We start from the raw sequence: 26,127 nt of genomic DNA on the forward strand, positions 1-26,127 counted from the left end.
CTAGAGATAGTCATTACTTTTTATGTCTTATTTTGTTTCCTTCCCAAGTGGTTGAGCATGAGTGTTCAGATTTATGTTTCCTGTATCCCTTCACTGGTTTTCAGGAGTTTTTCATTTGTGTAGTAAGCACAGGAGGAAGACCAGTCAGTGCTAGGAAAAGGATGGATTCAGCTTTTGCCCTGGGTGGGTGTCAAGGGGTCTAGAAATTGTTCATGGCATTGTCTGTAAGAACAATGTTTGCATTTTCTGATGAGAGGCTCCAAACATTTTCATTGCTATCTGTGACCCAAAACAGGTTGAAAACTGTGGTCTCTATTCCTTCTCTCAATTCTTGAGGACATCGCTGCACCTCTGAGGAAGTGGTGCCTTTGTTCCACATCTCCTTTCTCCACCTCTGGGGAGTGTGGTGAAGGCTGGGAGAAAGACTAAGACACGAGTGTTGGCTGTGGATGGACAGTGGTGTAGAGGTCCCACCTCAGGGGCACCTGCCATTCTGCTCAGACTGGGCCCCTCCATGACATTTCTCCACTCAGTGCTGCAGGTTCTCCATTTGTAAACAGTGTATATATGGGACAGGAAAACTCCACGTAGCCCTTTTACCATCAAGATGTATATTTTCGATAGCAGTTTACATACAGGAAATATATACATTTCCTAGACTCTCAGCTTCGCGAGGGCAGAAGCCATCTTTTCTCCTTTTGAGACCACACTCCTGCCGTGTGGCTTACATGTAGTAAGTTCCCATAGAGGTTTAGTGAATTTGAATTAAGTAAAATAGATATGTTTTATACTGTGTGTTTATCAGGTCACTTGGGATTTATATAAAATCCTGTTTCTTTGACTTATTAAACAGGTGACATTTCCCTTGGGCTTCAAGTACTGTACAAAGTAACAAATTCAATTAAGTCTGACAGCAAAATTCCCCATGGACAAAAAAGTACTTTCATACCCACTAACAGTCTTTTCACCTAACACAGGAATTAGCCCTATACATGCTAGATCTTCCTCCCTTCATTTCTTCTATAAATCTAGACAATGGACATGTCCAGAAAAAAGAATAACCCACAGAAAATGGCCAGCCCTTGATCTGTTGAGATTTGAATCAAGAGATATTATTTTATGACTGGTTGTAGTTGATGTTTAACATGATATATCTACCTAAGGTTACATATTTAATTGGCTTTCATTCTTGTAGCTTCTTTTCTCCTAAGAGTGCAAAGACTTTGAATAAATAAACTTTAAATTAAATATCCTAATCCTGAGTAACTGAGAAGGAGGACAGAAACAGCAAACGGAAGGAAATTAAAAGGGGAGGAAGTGTATGTAGTCCGAGTGCTTTATCTTCTCTCTAGGGCTTTTATTTATTCTATTTGGTGTCACCGCAAGTACTTGCTGAGCACCTGTGGAGGGGTCTGCGCCGGGCATAAGAAGCACAGTGATGGGTAAGGCAAGGATCATGCCCCCAACCAATGAGGGACACAAAGAACTAAAAATGTCGAACTCGTAGAAACAGAGTCAAGTGGTGGTTGCCAGGGGCTGAGGGGTACGGGACATGGGGAGATGTTGGTCAAAGGTCGCAAACTTCCTAGTATAAGATGAATAAGTTCTGGGGAACAAATGTACAGCATGGTGACTACAGTTAGCCATACTGTATTATATACTTGAAAGTTGCCATGGCAGTGGAGTTTGAATGTTCTCACCATAACAACAACAACAACAAAATGGTAATTATGTGAGGTGAGAGATGTGTTAACTAACCTTATTGTGGTAAACACTTCGAAATATATACAGGTATAAAATCATCATATTGTATACCTTAAACGTACATTTATTACATGTTGATTATATCTCAGTAAAGCTGGGGGAAGAAAGAATAGGATTTATCCAACTCACCTGCAACCTCAGCACATTGATTCTGTTCTGAATAACTTGTATTTACCACCAACTAACCCCATCCCACTTGCCAAACGTACACACACCTTGGAATCCATGTACTCATAATTTGGCCTTCTAAATATTTCAAATGTTAAGCTTTAATTTCATAACTAACTGCTGATGAGAACCACCCTCACTCCCCTGCCCACCCAGTGACCCCACTCCCACCATCTTCCTCCTGGAAACCATCTAGGAAGCCGTCTCCATTTCTTAGGACAGCCAAGAAAGCTTTCTGCCTTCAGTAGCCAAGAGATGTTCTGGAAGTTTAATGGGCTAAACTGAGGAAGAAGAAATTAAAACTTTATTTTAAAATGCATATACAGTTTTTAATTTCTACTTAAAATTAAAGCAAACATTTACACTGCAATAAAAAGGAAACCTAAATGTCCAGCAATGGGGGAATAGTTAAATAAATATTGATACCTGTATATAACAAAATACTAGGTAGCAATTAAAATTATTTAGAAAAACATTTAATGATGTGGGAAAATATATAATCATGAGAAATTAAGTGAAAGGATCAAACCACAAAACAGGATATACAGTATAATCCCATTACTTTTTAAAGTATGTATATAAACAGAAAAAATTTGAAATATAAACATCAAAATATTATGTGATGGGATTGTGAGGAGTTATTTCCTTTATACCTTTCTGTAGTTTCCAAATTTTTAAGCACAAATATATGTTGCTTTTAAAATTATAAAAGTCAAAATTGTTTAGAAAACAGAGGGAAAAGTTTTTCTGCAGCCTACCCAAAGTATCTGAAAAATTATTGCTTTAGAATCTCACATTTGACTCAGAAAAAAATGGAGTTGCTGTAGGTCAAGGTAGAGGGAGTTGAATTAGAAAATAATTTTCCCTCTTTCTTTAAGCAAGATCATTATCCTGCAGGGAATTCTCTACCCCAGAGTGTCCCCTTTCCTTGTCCGGTGCTTATCTACAAGAAAGAGAACCCCCCTCTCCCCACAAAGAACTTAGTAACATCTTTGGCCCATCCATTCCCCGAAGGACCCAATTTCCAACTATGCCTCCTTAACCTCGGACCCCACATGAACAGCTTCTTTTAGTTCTGAGACAAAGACATATATCTTCAGGAAAAAATTAAATTAAGGAAATACAGAAGCCTGTAGTGAGTTACATGTGCCCCTTAGAGTTAAACAGGAAGGTGACAATTGCTATTGTCAACTGAAAAGGTGAAAACCTCCCATATACCTTGGACTGCTTTAATTCCAACTTCCTACTTTACTGAGAGCTACTTTGTCCTCTTAACTTTCAATGCCTTTCTGTAAACTGAAATAGCTGCCTGAAGACTCAACCCATGGGTGACAGAATATGCATGTGTCTGTTTTCCACTGGTCCTAATCTAGTGAATGACTGTTCTAGGTGACAGAATTCAGCAGTCCCAAAGCAAAATTTGAGAAAAGACTATGTCGTTTGTTTATCAAAAAATAATTCCAGCAGAAAGGGCCTGCCTTTTCCAGTAGGGCCTCTTAGATTATATGCATGCTTATGACCTAACATCAGGTACAGAAATATTTATTTAGGAGTTAATTTTCCTTATTGTATTATTTCCGGATGATTTTCTTCACCTACCTCCTACTCTTTCTTTCCTCCTCCTAGGCATTTAGCCAGTGATCAACTTCTGCAACCTTTCTAAAAGCTCTCTGTTAAGGATGGGTATTTCCCCTGAAGTATTAGTTTTCATATCATCTGCTCTGGGCACCAGAGCATCTTCATTAGAACAAGAAAATCTCCAGGTCTAATAGGGATAGATACCTAATGGTAGAATTCTAGATTCTGTGACAGTTGAGGTGGAAGGGAATATGTTTTGAGTAAGAGGTCCTCTTATACCCCCTCAAAGCATTCCTCTCTGGAAACTCCTGGATCTGCCAGCAACTCAAGGCTCTGCCCCAGACTTGGAATCAGAAGTGCCTTCAGCTCTTTTTCAAGGAGTAGGAATGAGTTTGAGTTGACTCAGCTCCTATCTTGTCAGTCCAGCTTGTCACCAGTCATAGTCATCTGTAACACCGAAAGTGTGCACTTAATTCCATCTCCCTAAGGATGCACCCACGTCCAAGAAAACTCCAACATTATATATCTCTCTGAAAAGTATAATTTTCCCACAACTTTGACTTAATCACAATGTAAATATCTTTGGCCAAAGAAGTTGGGCCACTTGGATTAATTCTGGTACTGCCACATTCTTTGTTGGGTAAACTGTCCTGTCACAGACCTTGCAGGGCACCAGCATAAGATCAATCAAACAGTAGGAAGCCCAGTAACCCTATTAAGGAAAAAGATCAGATTTGTATTTTTTCACTTATTTTTCTATTCATTTAACTTATCTTTTCTGAGAGCCTGCTATGTGTTGGAAATTGTTCTAGGTGATAGAAATTCAGCAGTACAGGGCAGGTGCTGGTGAGAAAAATGTCCCTGCTGTAATGGAATCCCCATCTAATGAGGGGAAACAGGTGACAACAAAATAAGCAAAATACGTATTTATTACTTGGTGACAGTTGCTATTGTCAACTGAAAAGAAATTGTTCAACCTAAAAGTTGAGAATTATGTTTTATTCGAGGACCTCATTGCTTACTGAGGACTATAGCCCAGGATAGCAGCCTCTCAGATAGCTCTGAGGGATTGTTCCAAAGAGGTAAGGGAGGAACCAGGATATATAAGGGGTTTTGCTGAAACAAACAAACAAACAAACAAAAACCCCAAAACCAAAAAACTGCAGGCAAACATCAAAAGATTACTGCTAATCACAAAACACAAACATATCAAGTTAATGATTTTAGTGCTCTTCTATGTATGGGAAAATGCAAGAGTCTGGGCTTAGTGAAATCATTCTTTGCTATGCATCTTAACCATCTAGGGGCCAATATCCTGTTTTTCTCCATCCTGGATTCCCCTAAGGAGGCTCCGTCAGGGGCAGCTGCAGTGACCGATGGCTTTATGGCCACAACATTCTTTGTTTACTGAAATAGTGGGTGACATTTTGGACAGGAAACAGAAAAGTGAAGCAGGGAAGGAAGATAAAAAGATTCACGTCTTGAAGGCAGGAGGGGTATTGCATTTTAAATACAGTGGCCAGGGAAAGGTCACACTGAGAAGGTGACTTCTGAGTAAAGCCCTGAAGCTGAGAGGAAGAGGGCCGCATAGGTACCTGGGCAGAGAGCTTTCCACGAAGCAAGGGCAGAAGTGCCAGAGGCCAGGAATATTCCTATTGTGTCTGAAAACAACAAGGAGGCCAGGGTGGCTCCAACAGAGAGAACAGGGGAGTGAAGTAGAAAAGGGGCTGGGTGAGGTCAGCGGGGGGGGGCCACGCTGACCACGTCGGGATTCACGTCTTGCTCTGAGAGACGTGGGAAGCCGCTGAACCAGTCAGACAGACTTATTTTTACAGTGTCACTCTGGTGCTTGGGTCGAGTATAGACTACAGGAAGGCAAGGGCAAAAGCACAGAGATCAGAGAGAAGACTTTTGCAAAAATCCAGACCAAAGATGCAGATGAATTGGGCCAGGATGGTAGCAGTGGAAGTGGTAGAAGTTTTAAAACTGCTCAGTTAAACACACCATTTATTTTTAATCATACCATAACTACACAGAGAAGAAAACAAGTGTTTGTTCCCCGCCCCCTTGCCCAACTCGAAGAGAATTTGAAGAGGCTTTTATGCTGATTACATTAATAGTTGCATAATCAGTAAAGCAATAGTCAAAGTGTTAACTCCAAGAAGGTCAATCAGTAAATTTAAACATAATTTCCCATAACACACACATTAAGAGAAACTATAATTTCCCATATCCAGTAAGTATCATAGACTCAAGGTTAAGGGCTGTGTAACAATAGACCATTGTAGTTAAAGTAGAGTCTCTCTGGTATTTCTTGCAAATAAACTAGTCAGCGTTCATTTATGACAAGATAGAGAAAAGATATAAATCCGACAAGAAAGCATCTTCACTCCAACTTGTCCGGTGTTTCTATTCTGAGTGTCTTTAAGGTAGTCAGTTCATAAATAGACTCCAGACTTCTCCCCTAACTTTAAAGGAGATGGAAGAGGTAGCTCTTCGAGAATATAGAACACTTGGGTCTAGACTCTCTATTCTTTTAAGGTTCTTTCTTCCACTGCTGATTGAGACGTGTGGGCTCTATCACCAATTCTAACACTATCCAAGGCTGAATCAAAGAATTGGGGCTCGTGCTTTTTAGTTCTATGCCTATGTGATGTCTGGCCATGAGACGCTCTCCCTGATAGGGATGATGACTGATAGACTAATTGGATTTTCTCTTTGGGAACTTGACCTAGAGAGAATCAGAAAGACCAGACCAATTGGATTTTCTCTTTGGGAACTTGACCTAGAGAGAATCAGAAAGACCAGATCAATTGGCAACTGCATAAGTAGAGAAAAGGACAGAGCAGCAGAGCTCTATTAGTGGGAGGGGACAGAAGTGCAGACCACCGAGGTGAATCATGACCAGCCCCCAGGAATGGTCTCCCTGAAGCTGCGGTATTTCAGTCCCTGTTTGCAGATTCCTTTCCCTTCTATTGCCTTAGCAATCCTTGCTTGAGGTTCCCTGAATGAGCTGGCTCTTTGCAACTAAAAGTGCTTCCATGGAGGCTAAGAAAAAGAAAGAGTACTGAGACTTATTTCTAATTTATAATGGTAAGATACTTCAAGAACAAAAATGCTTTATTTTTAAAACTTACCTCACTAGCCAATGAGCTGTATGCTAGGAGAGATTTTTCTGGGACAGGTCTGGGCTTGCTATAAACATCAGTTGATATCCACGCAGTGTCTGTCCCAGTGTCTGACCAGAAACAGAAGTCTATGGCCACCATGGAACAGAAAAAAAAGCAACTCAATCTTTCTTGTCCTCATAAGCACTGTAAGCAATTTAACTACACTCTATAAATTATCTTTTCCGTGAACCACGTGGCCTTCAGAGTAAAACTGTTGACCGATGGCCCATTCATAAATGTGATATAAATAATATGGCTATGAGCTGCTACTTACCAGTACTTAGTATGTGTCAGGCCCTGTGCTAAGAGCTTTATGTACATTACTGTAATTAAACCTCACAACAAACCTAGGAGGTCATTTTTATCCATTTTTACAGAGGAGAGCTCCAAAGTTTACAGAAGTTGTGTGAGCTGCTAGAATCACACAGCTAGTGAGTAACGGCCAGCCTTTGAATCCAGATATGTCTGGAGGCCACTGCCTTATTCCCCAACCACATCCAAAATCCAGAGGAACCCTGAGGCTAGCTGTGTGGGAGGGCAGGGTCAAGGTTAGAGGACCGTGAATGAGCAGTTGTGTGAAGTGGTGACTTTCTATGGGTACAGAGCCAGTGAGGAGCTGGGACCCCACCTCTCCCTGCTGCCAGCCAGAATTTGTCTCAAGATGCCTGAGTGACCAGGCAGAGAGAACAGGGCAAGAGGGTACCTACCTAGGAGGCCACACAGGCATGCCTTCTCTAAACTTCCCACTTTGTAATCAATTCCACACCTAAATACCTCTTGCCTCTCGGCTACCTACATGCAAAAGCCCACATGGAAAAGCGTAAAACATGGCTAAAGGTGTTTATTTCTCAGGGAAATCATCTTGCGTGATTACACTTTTATGAAAAGAGCAAGAATGACACCAAAAGCTTCTTGACCTGACTGGCTAATTAGTAGCCCAGAGTCTTAGTTCTCAGGTAACATTCCAAGATACGAAATTATTCATAGATAACGTGGCCAGGTTCAAGGCTGAGTGCAAACCCCAAATGACTTGACTGTGGACATGGAGTGATTTGCTGTCTGGGAAAATGCATTCTATGTTTGCTCAGAAGAGTGTTTGAGGATGCAAACATTTACTAAGTAATACAATTCACAGCGTCACCAACTGTTCTATCCCCTGCCAACCTCCCACCGACACCCTCACAAAAGGAAAAGGGCAGGCTCTCCATGCCCGGAGCAAACTGGATGCTGAAGGAACAAAACAAAAAGTAAATAACCTGCAGCTGATGGCAGCTCCACAAATAAAAATGAAGCAGCGGAGGTGCCTTGACTGAAAAAAGCCCAGTGTTTGTGTTCCAACACAGAAAGCCCACAGGCTGCAGAGACTCCGTCAGAGCCTCACGACTAACCCCTGCCCACGTGCCTCTCCTCCCGCCTCAGTCCCTTCCTGGTGAACATCAGAGTTAGCAAATGAGAACCCAAACTTTTCATAGAGAAGGCTGTCCATTCCTTTGGATTTAAACAGTCTTCCTGAATATTTTCTCATTACAGCAGCCATTTCCATAGCTTCCGTTCCATTTCCACCCCAACTAGAATTTACTACAATTCAATTCTGACACTACCCAGAGTTAGTGTTGGATTTCACAAGTTTAAGGACAGAGTCCTCCATGAGACTGCCCTTACTTCAGATGGCAGCCACAAGTTCCAGGAGTCCTCAGGCCACCCCCAATTTTGACCAACTTGGCTATATATTTGAGGGTTCCCATTGGCACCCCTCAGTCTTGACAATTTGCTAGAACAGCTCTCAGAACTCAGGGAAGCACTGTACTTGGAATTAGTTTGGTAATAAAGGATACACATAGGCCGAGTTCTGGAAGAGTCCTAAAGGCCCTCTTCCTTCCATGCCCTCTTCCTATAAACTCAGGACGTGTCACCCCTCCCAGCACACCCATGTGTTCACCAACCAGGAAGTTCCACCAAGTCTTGGTGTCCAGAGCTTTTACTGACAATTTCATTAGTTTTCGTTATGTTGATATGATCGATTAAACCCCGTTGGCCATGTGGTTGAACATCTCCACCCCTCTTGCCTTCCCTGGAGGTCGAGCTAGCCTAAAGTTCACACTCTTTAATCATCTGGTTGGTCTTTCTTTCTTTCTTTCTTTCTTTTTTTTTAACATCTTTATTGGAGTATAATTGCTTTACAATGGTATGTTAGTTTCAGCTTCACAACAAAATGAATCAGTTATATATATACATATATTCCCATATCTCTTCCCGCTTGCATCTCCCTCCCTCCCACCCTCCCTATCCCACCCCTCCAAGCGGTCACAAAGCACCGAGCTGATCTCCCTGTGCTATGCGGCTGCTTCCCACTAGCTATCTACCTTACGTTTGGTAGTGTATATATGTCCATGCCTCTTTATCGCTTTGTCACCGTTTACCCTTCCCCCTCCCCATAGCCTCAAGTCCATTCTCTAGTAAGTCTGTGTCTTTATTCCTGTTTCACCCCTAGGTTTTTCATGACATTTTTTTTTCTTAAATTCCATATATATGTTTTAGCATACGGTATTTGTCTCGCTCTTTCTGACTTACTTCACTCTGTATGACAGACTCTAGGTCTATCCACCTCATTACAAATAGCTCAATTTCGTCTCTTTTTATGGCTGAGTAATATTCCATTGTATATATGTGCCACATCTTCTTTATCCATTCATCCGATGATGGACACTTAGGTTGTTTCCATCTCTGGGCTATTGTAAATAGAGCTGCAATGAACATTTTGGTACATGACTCTTTTTGAATTATGGTTTTCTCAGGGCATATGCCCAGTAGTGGGATTGCTGGGTCATATGGTAGTTCTATTTGTAGCTTTTTAAGGAACCTCCATACTGTTCTCCACAATAGCTGTATCAATTTACATTCCCACCAACAGTGTAAGAGGGTTCCCTTTTCTCCACACCCTCTCCAGCATTTATTGTTTCTAGATTTTTTGATGATGGCCATTCTGACGGGTGTGAGATGATATCTCATTGTAGTTTTGATTTGCATTTCTCTAATGATTAGTGATGTTGAGCATTCTTTCATGTGTTTGTTGGCACTCTGTATATCTTCTTTGGAGAAATGTCTGTTTAGGTCTTCTGCCCATTTTTGGATTGGGTTGTTTGTTTTTTTGTTATTAAGCTGCATGAGCTGCTTATAAATTTTGGAGATTAATCCTTTGTCAGTTGCTTCATTTGCAAATATTTTCTCCCATTCTGAGGGTTGTCTTTTGGTCTTCTTTATGGTTTCCTTTGCTGCGCAAAAGCTTTTAAGTTTCATTAGGTCCCATTTGTTTACTTTTGTTTTTATTTCCATTTCTCTAGGAGGTGCGTCAAAAAGGACCTTGCTGTGATTTATGTCATAGAGTGTTCTGCCTATGTTTTCCTCTAAGAGTTTGATAGTTTCTGGCCTTACATTTAGGTCTTTAATCCATTTTGAGCTTATTTTTGTATATGGTGTTAGGGAGTGATCTAATCTCATACTTTTACATGTAGCTGTCCAGTTTTCCCAACACCACTTATTGAATAGGCTGTCCTTTCTCCACTGTACATTTCTGCCTCCTTTGTCAAAGATAAGGTGACCATATGTGTGTGGGTTTATCTCTGGGCTTTCTATCCTGTTCCATTGATCTATATTTCTGTTTTTGTGCCAGTACCATACTGTCTTTCTAGTGACCAGCCTCCATCCTGAAGCCATCCAGAGGCCCAACGGAAGTCACCTTGTTAGCATAACAAAGACTCTCCTAGCACTGAAGAAATACCAAGGGATTTTGAAGCTTTGTGCCAGGAACCAGAGACAAAGAGCAGATTAATTCTTATTTGACCACAGCCTCCATTATTTTCTATATGACTCCTGAATTTACATTATCTTTGATCCGCAGCCATGAATATCCTGCTCCCTATTTGACACCTCTGTTTGGCTGTCTCACAGGCTCTTCAAATTCAGTATGGACCAAGGTAAGCTAATCTTCCTCTAGCACAGTGTATCAGTCAGGGTTCAGTCAGAGAAACAGAACCGCTAGATGTGACAGATAATAAGATTTTCATGACAGAGACTCCAACTGATGCGGTGAGGGAACTGGTTAAAGCATCTGTGGAAGGCTGTTGTTTTTGTCCCTGTGTGCAGACTCAGGTCAGCAGGGAAGGAAAGGTGGGCGCGAAGGAGGGGAGAGCCAGGAAGTCTGAAACACGTGAAGGTGAGCTGGAACCCACAAGGATTGGATGCTTCCAAGCTTCCACCTTGCGGGACGCAGGGGCCCTGCAATAGAAGCTGGCCCCCTTCATTACAGAGCTACACATATGCCACCCAGGAGTCAGAGAAGCTAAAGGAAGATCCAGACCTGGCAGCTGCCTCCATGCTAGACAAGCTGTACGTGTAGAAAAGCGACAAGGTGCGTGAGCTGAGACAGGGCTGCCCCCCAACACCAGTCTTCCGGCATAAAAAGAATGTAGCTGCTGCGTCACTTCCGCTTTCCAACTCTCCTGCCAAATGGCTCGCGCTACTCCGCTGATTTGGGACTATTCAGGGAAAGGAGTCTGCAAAACATAGTTCCAGCTGAGCTAAATGGATACAATACAAACTGACAGCACACAAACCCAAGGAAAACTATTCTCCCTGGCGTTCTCCCACATCTCATTAGATGGTCCCACCCTCTACCTAGACCTTTAAGTCATAAATACTGGGGAGTCGTCCTGAAATCCTCCCGCTTCCACATAATCTATCTCCAATCAGTCACAAGTCTTTTCGAGGATACGACTGATGGTTGACCCCCTTGCTCCCCACCCACCACCACGCAGGGTCAAGTCACTATCACTTAGGGTTTAATTTCTGTAATCGCCTCCTAGCTGGATTCTCCATACCAAATGCAAAAAAGATAAAGTCAAAAATCATTCCCAAAGCACATAAGGCCCTTCACAGTCTGGCTGTTGCTGCCTCCCCTACTGCTTTCCTGCCACACTGGGCAGCTTTCAATCCTCATGCTCCACGCTTTCTCTGCCCCAGGGCCTTGGCACATGCTCTTCCCTTTGAGCGATCACTCTTCTCCTCACTCCTGGCCTGGCTAATGACTCCAACTCCTCTCTGGCAGTGAGATGAAATTATAAAGTATTTGCCAGCGAAAAGATCCAAATCTTCCCTTCCTCTTTTGCCAGGAAGAATACGCTCACCCATGTACAACTCTAAGGGGCAGGGCAGGGGGAGGACTGGCTCAATCCTTGGCCCTTCCTTTCTTGTGGCAACTGGGGTAATGGGTCAGTTGACAATGGGGGGAAAAAGCTAAAGACAATAAATTGCTCTACTTTAAAAGTCCTAAACTGGAGGCAATAGAGAGGAGGACTCAGGAAAACAAAGTCTGAGAAATAATTTGGGGCATACTTTACATGTAGGAGGTAGAGGGAGAAAAGACCAGAAAAGATATTTTTAAGGAATGTTGCTTTCTGAGGGTAATACAACATAGTGGTTAAGAGTCAGAATATTTGAGTCCAAATCCAATTTCCATTATTTACTAGCTGTGTGACCTTGGGCAGTTACTTAATCTCCCTGTGGTTCAGTGTCCTTATTTATAAAACAGGAGCATTAATAGTTTCTACCCCTTAAGCGTGCTATGCTTCACACAGAGTATGTGCTTAGTGAAATTCGTACCACGTTCTATAGGAAATCCCTCTTTGATATATTGTCGAGAAATTGCACTAAGATTTTAATAAATTTTCAATGATTTTTGCAAGCCAGACTCATACGTCTGCAAATGTGACACCACAACAATACAGAGTTATGGCGTGAGATTTCCAGTGGCAACTCAAAGGTGACCTAGGTCAGCTCCCCCATTACAGAATCTTACTTCCTTCCCCAATGAGTTGGAAACACTCATCTCATGTGATGTCTTTGATGTCCAATCCCCACTAGAATATAAACTCCACAAGGGCAAGAATCATGTATCTCTTATTCATCACTGTATCCCCAGTGGATAGCAGAATACCTAGAACGTTCTAGGTGCTCAAAATATGTTTATTGAAAGGATGAATGACTGAACACATGAACAAATCAGTCAATAGCCAAAGGCAGGACAGGACATATGAAGCACCGGTAGGCTGTATCTCCTAAGAAACAAAAATTGAATCTTGTGTCTAAAGGACAGAACACTGTGAGCACTGGATCTGGAGTGAGAAAATAGTGGTTTGTATCCCAGTTTTGCCGGTTTCGTGGGCAAGCCATTCACTTAAATTCTCTGAGCCTATTCCTTCTTTTGGTAACTCACTGAAATAGAGATAATCATCCTGAGCTTATGGAGTGGTTAAGAGGATTAAATAACATGTGAAAACCCCCAACTCTGCACAGTTTTCTATAATTAAACTATAGTTTGTTTACAATATTGTGTTAGTTTCAGGTGTACACCTTCAGATTCTTTTCCATTACAGGTTATTTACAAGATATTGAATATAGTTCCATGTGCTTTACAATAGATCCTTGTTTACCTATTTTATATGGAGTGATAGGTATCTATTAATTCCATACTCCTAATTTATTCCTCCCCCTCCCCTTTCCACTTTGGTAACCATAAATTTTTTTTCCTATGTCTGTGAGTCTATTTCTGTTTTGTAAATAAGTTGATTTGTATTTTTTTTTTTACATTCCACATGTGAGTGATATCATATATCTGTCTTTCTCTGCCTGACCTACTTCACTTAGTGTGATAATGTCTAGGTCCATTCTTGTTGCTGCAAATGGCATTACTGCATTCTTTATGGCTGAGTGATATTCCATTGCATATATGTACCACACCTTCTTTATCCATTCATCTGTCCATCCATTCGATGGACATTCAGGTTGCTTCCATGTCTTGGCTGTTGTAGATAGTGCTGCTATGAACGTTGGGGTGCGTGTATCTTTTTGAATTAGAGTCTTCATTTTTTCCAGTTATATGCCCAGAAATGGGATTGCTGGAGGATGGGGTAACTCTCTTTTTAGTTTTTTAAGGAACCTCCATACTCTTCTCCATAGTGGCTGCACTAATTTACATTTCCACCAACAACATCTATAGTTTGTAGACTTTTTGATGATGGCCATTCTGACTGGTGTGAGGTGATAACTCCTTGTAGTTTTGATTTGCATTTCTCTAATAATTAGCGATGTGGAGCATGTTTTCATGTGCCTATTGTCCATCTCTATGTCTTCTTTGTCTGTTTAGGTCTTCTGCCCATTTTTTGATTGGGCTGTTTGGTTGTTTTTTTTTTTTTAATTTATTTATTTATTTATATTTATTTTTGGCTGTGTTGGGTCTTCATTTCTGTGCAAGGGCTTTCTCCAGTGGCGGAGAGCGGGGGCCACTCTTCATAGCGATGCGCGGGCCTCTCACTGTCGCCGCCTCTCCCGTTGCGGAGCACAGGCTCCAGACGCGCAGGCTCAGTAGTTGTGGCTCACGGGCTTAGTTGCTCCGTGGCATGTGGGATCTTCCCAGACCAGGGCTCGAACCCGTGTCCCCTGCATTGGCAGGCAGACTCTCAACCACTGTGCGACCAGGGAAGCCCCGGGCTGTTTGGTTTTTTGATATTGAGTTGCATGAGCTGTCTGTATATTTTGGATATTAAGCCCTTGTCAGTCACATCATTGTCTGCCATGTCTGTCAGTTGACTCTAGCAGGGGATCTGACACATGTCATGCCACCTCTTGGTATGGTGTTGAAGGTAGTTCAGGAACTAGGCTTCAGGGGACATAAGAAGCCCATCAGTGATGCCACATTCCCAGTCGGTGGCTATTGCCTTGACCCTTCAAGAATTGGCCAACCTTTGGTATTTTGGCAAGTATCAAAACATGTAAGATTTAGTAATGAGTGAAAAGCCTTTAGCCTTGCAGATTATCTTTAGATATTTTCTTTCTATGTCATTATGATTATACTATTGAGGTATAGAAAAGAATCAGGACAATTATATTGAGCTAAAGACCAAATCCAAAGAAGAATGACAAAAAGTTTATAAGTGAAATACAAAAATATTTTAGTTTAAAAAATATTTTATGATTTATGACATTAACTATGTGACGATACTAATTGAAGATGAGCCCTTTGATAAATTAAAGGCATTTAACTTAATAAATGGGATATTGCTGAGTGTCTCTAATTAACAAGGCTCTATTCACTTTACTGAATTGAGGGACATTGTCATTTACTGGCAGGCACTATAGTCAGTACAAAAACCAGAAATGGTGAATTTGATATGATTGTAGCTGACAATCTGAGTGTCACATACTCTTAGTTAATCATATCACAGGACTTTAACCCTTTGGCTGTTGTCCTGGAAATTTAATGAAGTCCTTTTATTCTAGTGACTCCTGCGTATACTGGTGGTTTTTTTAATCAAGAAAGGCCATATTTTTCTCTTTTCTCTAGTCATTCTACCCAGGTTTCCTTTTCTCATCAATATTTCCCCAGAATGTGAACCTTATACTTAATAAAATTGCTGAACATGGATTCAGAACCACCATAACTTGTTTTTCCCTAATATTGCCCCCAAAGCAACCAAAATTACCAGCCGTGAAGCATTCATCACAGCTAAATTTGTGTTTTGGATGTAACTGCACAATCTTTCAAAATAAAGTCTCTAGCAGCCATTGATGTGGAATCTTGACTGACAGGCTAGGAGATACCCTTTGGAAAATTGTAAATATTTATTCAGTTGACTGAGAAACTACAATCTGGCTCATCTTTGTCAGTGTTGTTAATTCACGTTCAGGTTTACATAGTCCCTTGCGTGGGCTTTCAGATTCCCTGGGAAAGTGGTAAGAGCTGCTTAGCAAGCATTTGCTGGGGAAGTCCCCTTCCTATGTTCCCATTCCTGCTCTCGGGCAGTTCCCCTCAGCCCTGCAATCTGCCCTACTCTAGAGAAGGCTCCCAAAAAAGGAAATCACTCTCCTGAGCCTCTCCTTCAGAAGTTTCAGGGTAGTGCAGGGCTGTGAGGCTAGAACAAAGGACATGTGCTCTGTGCTTTTCCAGCATGAGTTGCTGAAGAAGCAAGAGGGGACCTTGGGCTCCTCTCAGGGTGCACGTGGGCTTCATGCAGCGTTCTCTCTGGATCCAGCTCTGGGGACCCAGGGCTGCTGCTCCAAGGCAGAGGCAGTGCTAACGATAGAAATTACCATCTGGGGGCCCTGTCTATGTGCCAGACGCTTTGCTAGGCAATTCGCATACTGTGTCACATGTAATACTGCCAACAACCCTATGAGGGAGGTGCTATTATTATGTCCACTTTACAGGTACATAAACTCTGTCAGAGTCTAAGTAATGTGCCCAAGACATCACAGCGTCTCTTAGTCACCAAGTTCTCTGCTTTTAGTTACTATACCATATCAAGGTCGCATTTAATACTAAATATAAAAGTAAAAATAAATCCCCACCTGCTAAGGCATTCATTGCTTCAGCATGTTTTAAGCATGTGCACTGTGCCCCTTTATAAGGCCAGCCCCTCCCCTCCCCTGCAAACAGGATCCCATCTCCAGGATGCACTCCAGCAAATCTCTCCTCTCTGCATCATCACCTTTCCCTCTCTACTAGATCATTCCAATCATCATGCAAATATGCTATTATTTCTTCCACCTTAAAGCAATAATTTCCTGGCTCCACATCTCCTCCACCTGCCAGGCCATTTCTCTGTTGCCCTTTAGAGCAAATCTCACCAAATGATTCTTGTGTTCTCACTGGCATTCAGTAATCCAAGTGGCTTTGTATTCCTTCTACATTCTCTACCAGAATCTGAGGCTTACGACTATGGAGACACCTTCAATAACGTTTACCTCCGGCCATTTCTTTGAGCAGATTGAGCTTTAGATTGTAGTTTGCATTTCAATTGTGGCTCGTTCTTTTTTGGCATTAAGTTGAAATTTCGCAGTAAAAAGACATGGAAATCAATCTTGGAAGGGACAGCAGAATTCTGTGTACTCCTTGGTCACCCTCCGCCATTTTGCCATCATTGCATGACTCCAGAGTTGGGACTGATCTATGGAAGTCCATTGGCACAACTGAGAGAAAGTACTGGAAGAAGCTCCCTCCCAGGGATGTCTGACAAACGTTCTGTTTTTACAGGTAGAGCATATTTGATGCAATATTTTGCCATAAAATTTATGTATAAATCATTTTCTGTAAATAAAATGATGTCTTAGGCATAGTTGGGGAGCTTGCTATGTAAGAAGATGAAACATAGATGCAAACTATTATACATAGAATGGATAAACAACAAGGTCCTACTGTATAGCACAGGGAATATATTCAATATCCTGTGACAAACGGTCATGGAAAAGAATACGAAAAAATACATATAAACATGTATATGTATAACTGAATCACTTTGCTATACAGTAGAAATTTACAAAATGTAAATCAACTATACTTCAATAAAATAAGTTTTTTTTAAAAAAAAAGATGAAACAGAATGAGCAAAAAGAACATAAAGACGCAAAAGAGCATTATGTGAGTTATGGTGGGTCCTTTGTAATCCAGAAAGTGCTTTTCTAATGAAAGTATTTATCTTCCCTGCAGCTCTAAATGTTCATGTATCACATGTACTTTACCAAGCTCATGGCACAGGAAGGACAGCATTATTTGTTACTCTGATTTTATAGATGTTCTCTTTGTATTACATGATTCATTTGAAATTCTATAAGAGGTATATATTTGGGAGTCTTCTCTTTCTCTCTCTCAAATGAATTTTAAATGACTCTCATGGGATATAGTGCTCAGAAAGTACCATCATATTGTAATTCTGATATGGCTATTTACATAAACAGTCACCGCTGTTTATACAGTGTACTTAGAAAACAGGTTGGGGACTATGGAATGAGAACAAACTCTAAAAGAAACTCAGTATAAAGTTTTTACATAAATATAAACAGTGTGGGAAGAAAGAAAGGGAAAGAAAGAAAGAAAAGAAAGAAAGAAGAGTGGGAATTAAATAAGGAAAAAAGGAGGGAGGGGGATAGGAAGAAGGAGAGAGGGAGGGAGGGAAAAGGAGGGGGAGGAGAGAGGAAAAGCAAGCTCTTTACTCGGAAACTATCTTCTTATTACTGAGTACAGAAATGCCTTATGTATAAAAGAAGCAAATCTGGGACCAAACCGCTAAATAGTAAGTTTTTCAACAATTAACAAAGTATTAAATACTATTCTTAGTTTTGCATATGAAGAAATGGTATTTGATTATATCTAGATTTTTTAAATCCTTGCAAAATACACTGATGAGATACATTTGCAAAACTCCTACAAATCAATAGGAAAAAGATAATCCAATTAAAGATGAGCAAAAAACTTCAACAGCCAGTTCACAAAAGTAGACATGCCAGGAGCCAATAAACAGTGGAACTCAACATGGTTTCTTCTGACGGGACTGCAAATTAAAAGCACCACGAAATACCAAAACGCACCCACCAGGATGAAAAACAATGAGAGCACCACTGTGCGCCAACTGGAACTCTCATGTCATGCTGGTGGGAGTGTAACTTGGTCCGACACTTTGGAAAATTGTTTGGCATCATCTACTGAAGCGGGGCATATGCATATTCTATGACCCAGCAATTCTACTCCTCTGTATGTACCTAACAGAATGCATATTTATAGGCACCAAAAGACATGTACAGGAATGTTTATAGAAGCACGATCCACAGTAGCCAAAAACTAGAGACAGCCCGTCAGCAGTAGAGCAGACAAGTAAATCACGACATGTTTAAGCATGGAATATTACACAGCATTAGAAACAAATGAATTACTGCTATGTTAAACAGCATGGATGAATCTGCATGAAATACGAGGCTGAGAAATAGAAGCAAGACGAAAAGAGTAAATACGTATGATTCCTTTTATATAAAGTTCAAAAATAGAACTAATCTATGGTAAGAAAAGTCAGGATGGTGGTTACCTTCGAGGAGGATAGTGTAAATGAGTGAGAAAGGGTGTAAGGGGGTTCTCAGGGTGCTGGTGATAACCCCTCTTTTGATCTGGCTGCTGGTTACGTGGGTCTGCTCGTGTTGTGAAAGTGCATCAGGCTGTGTTTTTATGACTCGAGCAATTTTCTCTATGTATATTGTAATTAAAACGTTGATGGCAAAGCAATGTGGAGACAGACAGCAACATGGTTTAACATACCTTCCGTACTGCGACATAGACAATGGCCATCATTGCCCATCTCCTGGCCTTTCCCTAATACTGCTCCCCAGGGGAGAACTACACTCCCTGCCCCCTTAGATGACCTGTTTGGCCATGCTCAGAACCCTGACTGCTCTTACAGCATGTCCTTTAAGAAAGAAGATCCCACTGGACCACCTCTGTTTAAATCCCACCCCTGCCACTTTGAGCTTGTGTGACCTCAGACAAGGGATTTAAACTAAGACCTCAGTTTCCTCATCTGGAAAGCAGGATGCATACTGCACAGGTTTGTTCTGAGAATCACAGGACTGAATTCTGGTCAGCGCATGTAGCAATGCCTGGCTTGTAGTGAGCACTCGGTAAATATAAGTTGGTGTCATTATTGGAGCCGTGGGCAGGGTCTAGATCACGCAAGCTGTTCAGGCCTTGGCAAGAGTCTGGATTTATTCGGCATGTATGGCAAGAGCTGTGGGAATAAGCCCAGAGCGAGAGGCCTACACAAGGAAGAAAGCAAAGGTGAGGATGGTTAGCTATGCCTCCCCTGTCTAGGACTCAGGAAATAGGGAGAAACTTGGATGCTTTGACAGGGAGAGCTTTGAATGACCTTCACTGATGCCATCTGTTGGCACCAAACTCCTTGCCAAAGTCAAGAAAATTTACAGCTCTGATTCCATACTGGCAATTATCTGGCTTCCTTCAGGACTCCTCCACCTCCATCCTCTTGTCTCAGATTTGACCATTATTTTTCTAGAGGTGTCCCTAGTGAAAAAAAAAAAGCCCCTTAAAAGGGGTGACCATGTGGAAAGCAGGAAACAGGCAACGAGAGGCACCGAATGCCAAGAGTTGAGAGAAAATCATGGAGAAGAAAAGTAGAAAGATGTTAAGACAATCTAAGACACACATGCCTTTCAAAGAAGCTACTGGCATAGTCCATAGTATATATCATAGTGCTGAGAACTCAAAACATGCTTAATAAATACATGTGATCAAATTTCCACACAGATCTAATAATTCTCAAATATGGAAGCATAGATTTTTCCATGACTCCTAATGGGAGACACAGTGAAGTTAGGACTAACCCAGCTTGGAAGAGTGTAAACCTATTTCAGGCTCAGATCCACAAAACGATATTGCTGTATTTTGCCATGAGTAAAATATTTTGTTTTTCAAATGACTAGCAGTTCTATCTTCAATACTTAATAACATGTGGAATTTTTGAAAATTGCAGAGTTAAGTTACACTCTACATCTTGAACAAGTCTGGGCTGACCACTGAGTTAGATGATTTACACAATACCTCATTTTATCACCACACTATCTTAGTGGTACTCACAAGTGGTCACTGTTAAATTTTCAGGAAATTTGTGAGCCAGTCCTCATGGTAACTTGAAGTCTGCCATCATGGGAGTATTGACAGGTCAGAAATTGGCAATACCACAATATCAGCCTCCCCTCCGTAGAACTGGTTCATTATGCAATTACCAATACACCATTGCATGGACTATTATCTTCATCTTATAAATAAGGAAATTTATTCATGCTTCGACTTTACATGTCTTCTCCAGAGTTACCCATCTAATACTGCAAAGTCAGATTTTAGAGGTAGCCATGATTTATCACTGAAATCTGGCTTTATAATTTGAAATTATCATTAATGATCCACTTCATTAGAGATATAATTTGAGTTTAATTGAAATGCCTAACTTGTAAATTAAACAATCATTTTCTTAATTTATCTTACTATCAAAAAATTATAAGGACCCTTCAAACAGCACAGCTGAGGGAAGCTTGCCTAATTATGTTTTCATTAATTTTGCTAAGCCAGACTCGTGCCAGTGACTGCGTAATTTGGTCCCAGAAGCAAAATTACTTGGAATGCAGGACTTGCTCAGAAAAAGATGACTCCCATCTAACAAGAACAAAGCAGTTCCCTGGGAATAATCATATTGTTTTTATTTAACATCAGGAGACCAGTAACTTCAGTGGTGATTTTTTTACCATGAAGGATACCTTTGCAAGGCAGAGCTGTGAAATCAGTGATACCAAATCCTAGTGTCCGGGAAATTAAGTGAAATCTTAGGACAGGATTTCTCAACCTTGGCTGCACATCACATTTTAGAATGTCTGGAACTCACCCCAGACCAATGTAACCAGAACATCTCGAGACAGGGCCTGGGTATTGTTTTGTTTGTTTTGTTTGTTTTGTTTTGTTTTACCGGTCACTAGGGTGATTGTTCACCCACAACCGACTTCCATCAAAAGACTGTTTTCTTCCTCTTTCATACTGTCACACAATACAGTTGTGTCGACAGTTGGGTTTCCCTCCCTAACTCAGGTATAGGATATCCAGTGGCTCTACCATGCGGTCTGGGTACCTTCTAACTGCACATTCTATGCTCTGGCACCCCCTGCCAGCCTTCTGCCAAAGAGCTCAGGAATGGACAGAAAAGTTCCTTGCCTACCTTCCTTCCACCTCTAGAATAAGCAGATTACAGTTTATACATGATTAAAATCTCACTTACTCTTCACTTAAGATGAGTTACTTACCTTTACACTCCCCATTCACTCATTCATTCATTCATTTCCTTGTTCCATCCAAAAATGAAAGAGTACATCTTTTGAGTCTGACCGTTTCCAGTTCTACATGTTTTTTTGCCTCTGCTGTTTAGTAGCTGTGTGGTGATAGACAAGTACTTGACTTCAGACCTCAATATTCTTTCCCGAAATGTGTGAATAACTCTGCCAAGCTTATACTAGGTTTGTAAAAACCAAGTGAGGTGTTACATGCAAAATACCTGGCATAGTGTCTGGCACATGACATATACTCACTGATGAAGTAATAAGTCATCAATTGGTTCTTTAAACAAGGGTTTTGAGTCCCACCTATGTTAGCAGTACATGATGGGCTATTAAAAAAAAAGAAAAACACACAGTAAAATGAGTCAGTTAAGACCAGCCCTCAAAAAGTCTGTAATCTAATGAAGGAGACAAGGTGAAGTCATGAATTACAATGAGATGGGCAGTACACACTTCCCTAAAAGAGACATAGAGACAAAGAGATAATGGCTTTTAATAGAAAATGAGATGGAGAAGAAAAAAATTTTACTTAATGCTCCAAATATGCAGATGATGAGCTCCCAAAACTAAGATAATTGAGGGGAAATTGTCTTCTCACTTCAAATTCTGTGTCTGTGCTGGCTAATAATTTTACCTAGAAGCCAACAGTTTTATCCAAGTACGTGTGTGTGTGTGTGTGTGTGTGTGTGTGTGTGTGTGTGTGTGTATTATTCTTCCTTTTATTGAGATATAATTGACATAGAGCACTGTATAAGTTTAAGGTATACAACATAATGATTTGACTTACATACATCATGAAATGATGACCACAATAGGTTTAATGACATCCATCATCTAATACAGATACAAAATTAAAGTAGAAAAAATGTTTTTCCTTGTGATAACAACTTTCATCTATAACATACAGCAGTGCTAATTATATATATCACGTTGTACATTACATCCATAGTACTTATTTATCTTATAACTGGAAGTTTGTACGTTTTTGACCACCTTCATCCACTTCCCTCTCCCTCCGTCCCCCACCTCTGGTAACTACAAATCTGATCTCTTTTTCTATGAGTTTGTTAGTTTGTTTTTAAACCATAATAGATTTACAACTCTATGTTAGTTTGTGTTACACAGCATAGTGATCCAATATTTCTACACACCATGATAAATCTAATTACAATATGTCACCATGCAAAGATATTATATAGTTATTAAATATATTCCCCACACTGTACATTTCACAACCAACTCATTAATTTTACAACTGGGAGTTTGTACCTCTTAATCTCCCTCACCTATTTCTTTCCTCTCCCCAACCTCCTCCTCTCTGGCAACCATCAGTTCTCTGTGTATATGTCTGTTTCTGTTTTGTTATGTTTGTTCATTTGTTTCTTAGATTCCACATATAAGTGAAATCATACAGTATTTGTCTGACTCATTTCACTTAGCACGCTACCCTCTAGGTCTTTCATGTTGTCACAAATGGCAAGATTTCATTCTTTGTTATGGCTGAGTAATAATCCTTTGTATGTATATACTGCATCTTCTTTATCCATTCATCTATTGAGGCAACTTAGGTTGCTTTCTTCTCTTAGCTATTGTAAATAATGCTGCAGCTATCATAGGAGTGCAAATCTCTTTTCCATTTAGTGTTTTTGCTTTTTTCAGGTAAATAGCCAGTAGTGAAACCGCTGGATCACATGGTAGTTCTATTTTTAATTTTTTGAGGAACCTCCATACTGTTTTTCATAGCAGCTGCACCAATTTACATTCCTAACAACAGCGCATGAGGGTTCCCTTTTTTCCACATCCTTGTCAACATTCATTACTGTCTTTTTGATAATAGTCATTCTGACAGGTATGAGGTGGTATCTCCTTGTGGTTTTGATTTACACTTTCCTGATGATTAGTGATGTTGGGAATCTTTTTATATGCCTATTGGTCATCTATATGTCTTCTTTGGAAAAATGTCAATCATTTACTGAACATCAATTTTTCCAATCTTCTCAGTGCATCCCAGCATGACCTCTGTGCATCCAAGCATGACTTCTGTGCCTTAGAACAACCTCTCCTCGTTCTCCCTTCTCATTGGTCCCATTCCCACCTCTAGGCCCTGGCTCATGATATTATTTTCATGTGAAAAACTCATCTCTCCTCTCCAGACATAAAAACCCATGTCATTCTTTTTTATAAATCTTTTTTATTGAAGTATAGTTGATTTAAAATTTTGTTATTTTCAGGTATACAGCAATGTGATTCAGTTATATATATACATATATGTATATATGTATTTTTCAGATTCTTTTCTATTATATGTTATTACAAGATATTGAATATAGTTCCCTATGCTATACAGTAGGTCCTTGTTGTTTATCTAGTTTATATATAGTAGTGTGTATATGTTAATTCCAAACTCCTAATTTATCCCTCCCCCCCACCTTTCCCTTTTGGTAACCATAAGTTTGTTTTCGAAGTCTGTGAATCTGTTTCTGTTTTGTAAATAAGTTCATTTGTATGATTATTTTAGATTCCACATATATGGTATCCTATGATATTTGTTTTTCTCTTTGTGACTTACTTGACCTAGTATAACAGTCTGTAGGTCCATTCATGTTGCTGCAAATGGCATTGTTTCACTCTTTCTTATGGCTGAGTAATATTCCATTGTATATGTATACCACATCTTCTTTATCTATTCATGTGTTGATGGACATTTAGGTTGCTTCCATGTCTTGACTATTGTAAATAGTACTGCAGTGAACATCGGGGTGCATGTATCTTTTCAAATTATGGTTTTCTCTGGATATATGCCCAGGAGTAGGATTGCTGGATCATGTGGTAGCTCTATTTTTAGCTTTTTAAGGAACCTCCATACTATTCTCCATAGTGGCTCTTCCAATTTACATTCCCACCAGCAGTATACAAGGGTTCCCTTTTCTCCACACCCTCTCCAGGATTTACTGTTTGTAGACTTTTGGATGATGTCTATTCTGACTGCTGTGAGGTGATTGTAGTTTTAATTTGCATTTCTCTAATAACTAGCAATGTGAAGTCTTTTCATGTGCTTTTTGGCCATCTGTATGTCTTCTTTGGAGAAATGTCTATTCAGTTCTGCCCATTTTTTGATTGGGTTGTTTGTTTTTTGATATCGAGCTGCATGAGCTGTTTGTATACTTTGGAAATTAATCCCTTGTCAGTCACATCATTTGCAAATATTTTCTCCCATTCTGTGGGTTGTCTTATTGTTTTGTTTATGGTTTCCTTTGCTGTGCAAAAGCTTTTAAGCTTAATTAGGTCCCACTTCCTTTTATTTCCATTACTCTAGGAGATGGATCCAAAAAACCGTTGCTGCAATTTATATCAAAATGCATTCTGCCTATGTTTTCCTCTAGGAGTTTTATAGTATCCAGTCTCACATTTAGGTCTTTAATCCATTTTGAGTTGATTTTTGTGTATGGTAATTAGACAATGTTCTAATTTCATTCTTTTGCATGTAGCTGTCCAGTTTTCCCAGTACCACTTATTGAAGATACTGTCTTTCCTCCATTGTATATTCTTGCCTCCGTTGTCATAGATTAATTGACCATAGGTGGGTGGATTTATTTCTGGGCTTTCTACCCTGTTCCATTCATCTATATGTCTGTTTTTGTGCCAGTACCATACTGTTTGGATTACTGTAGCTTTGTAGTATAAGCTGAAGTCAGGGAGCCTGATTCCCCCAGCTCCATTTTTCTTTCTCAAGATTACTTTGGCTATTTGGGGTCTCAACTATCTTTGAAATCTTCGTGACAGATATTTGACCTAAAAGAGCCTTTACTGAGTACTTGATAATCTCCAATTGTAGTGTTCCTCCAACTGAATAACTTGGAGCATTTTCAAAAATGCATATATCTAGGCCTTAAACCAAATCTATTGAATCTGTATCTCTGGTGGCAGGGGCCTGGAATATGCATTTTTACATACATGATAAATTGATCTATATGCACATTAATGTTTAAGAATACCCTACCATTATATTTTATTTCATTTGTTTATGTTGTTGCTTCAACAATGATGCATATTTTGAATCACAAAAGAGTCCTTTTTTGTGACTTTCAGCCCCACAACAGTTTATTTCCACTACCAGCACCCCCAGCAGCTATCACTGCACTAAGTGTATAGCAACAGAAGGACACACATGCACACTAATCTTGTGTATGTGCCCTTATTCAATAGGTTTCCCATAGGCAATTGAAGGAACCTGGGGACCTTACTTAGCAGACACTGTTGATGGTAAAATTGCTCTAATTTTAGAGAGAAGTGATTTATGGGATGAAAATATCCCATTTGTCAAATGTAATTCATATAGATAAAATTTTAGAATTATGATGGCATTCTCCTTTGCTTTTAGTAATTCACTGAGATGAATTGCTCAGAGAAATGGATATTTAAACAGGAATCTTGATCTTGTAATTTCTCAGAGCTTTTATCATCCAGGCTTAATGCTACCTTTGCATTTTGACCTCTAGCTGCCTTAACCTGTGTGGGGTGTTTTTACTCAGGAATGAGTTTCTTTAAACAATGTTTTAATGTACCTATTTCTCCTGTGGGAGTATATAACTAGAAGCCTAATGTTCTTTAACTTAGCCTTGGCTAGAAATACAGCTGCTGTACAAGGAACTTTAATGGGGAGCCTCTTGAAAGAATGGGAAACTTGACACAGGACTTTGAGAAGACACATCAGGCAGTTTTGCATCTTGTTAGA

At 40.2% G+C, this 26,127-nt stretch overlaps 1 long non-coding RNA gene across 2 annotated transcripts in view; it reads left to right on the top strand.

Moving 5' to 3' along the window:
- LOC117313588 (uncharacterized) overlaps window positions 1-26,127 on the top strand; it is a 214,008-nt gene that overhangs the window by 81,754 nt on the left and 106,127 nt on the right. For both annotated transcript variants that reach the window (XR_004528115.2, XR_012333958.1), the window contains exon 2: window positions 10,579-10,654. This is a non-coding gene — a long non-coding RNA (uncharacterized lncRNA). The remainder of the gene's footprint in view (window positions 1-10,578; window positions 10,655-26,127) is intronic.

The sequence above is a fragment of the Tursiops truncatus genome, chromosome 9, assembly GCF_011762595.2.
Source record: "Tursiops truncatus isolate mTurTru1 chromosome 9, mTurTru1.mat.Y, whole genome shotgun sequence".
Classification (NCBI taxonomy): domain Eukaryota; kingdom Metazoa; phylum Chordata; class Mammalia; order Artiodactyla; family Delphinidae; genus Tursiops; species Tursiops truncatus.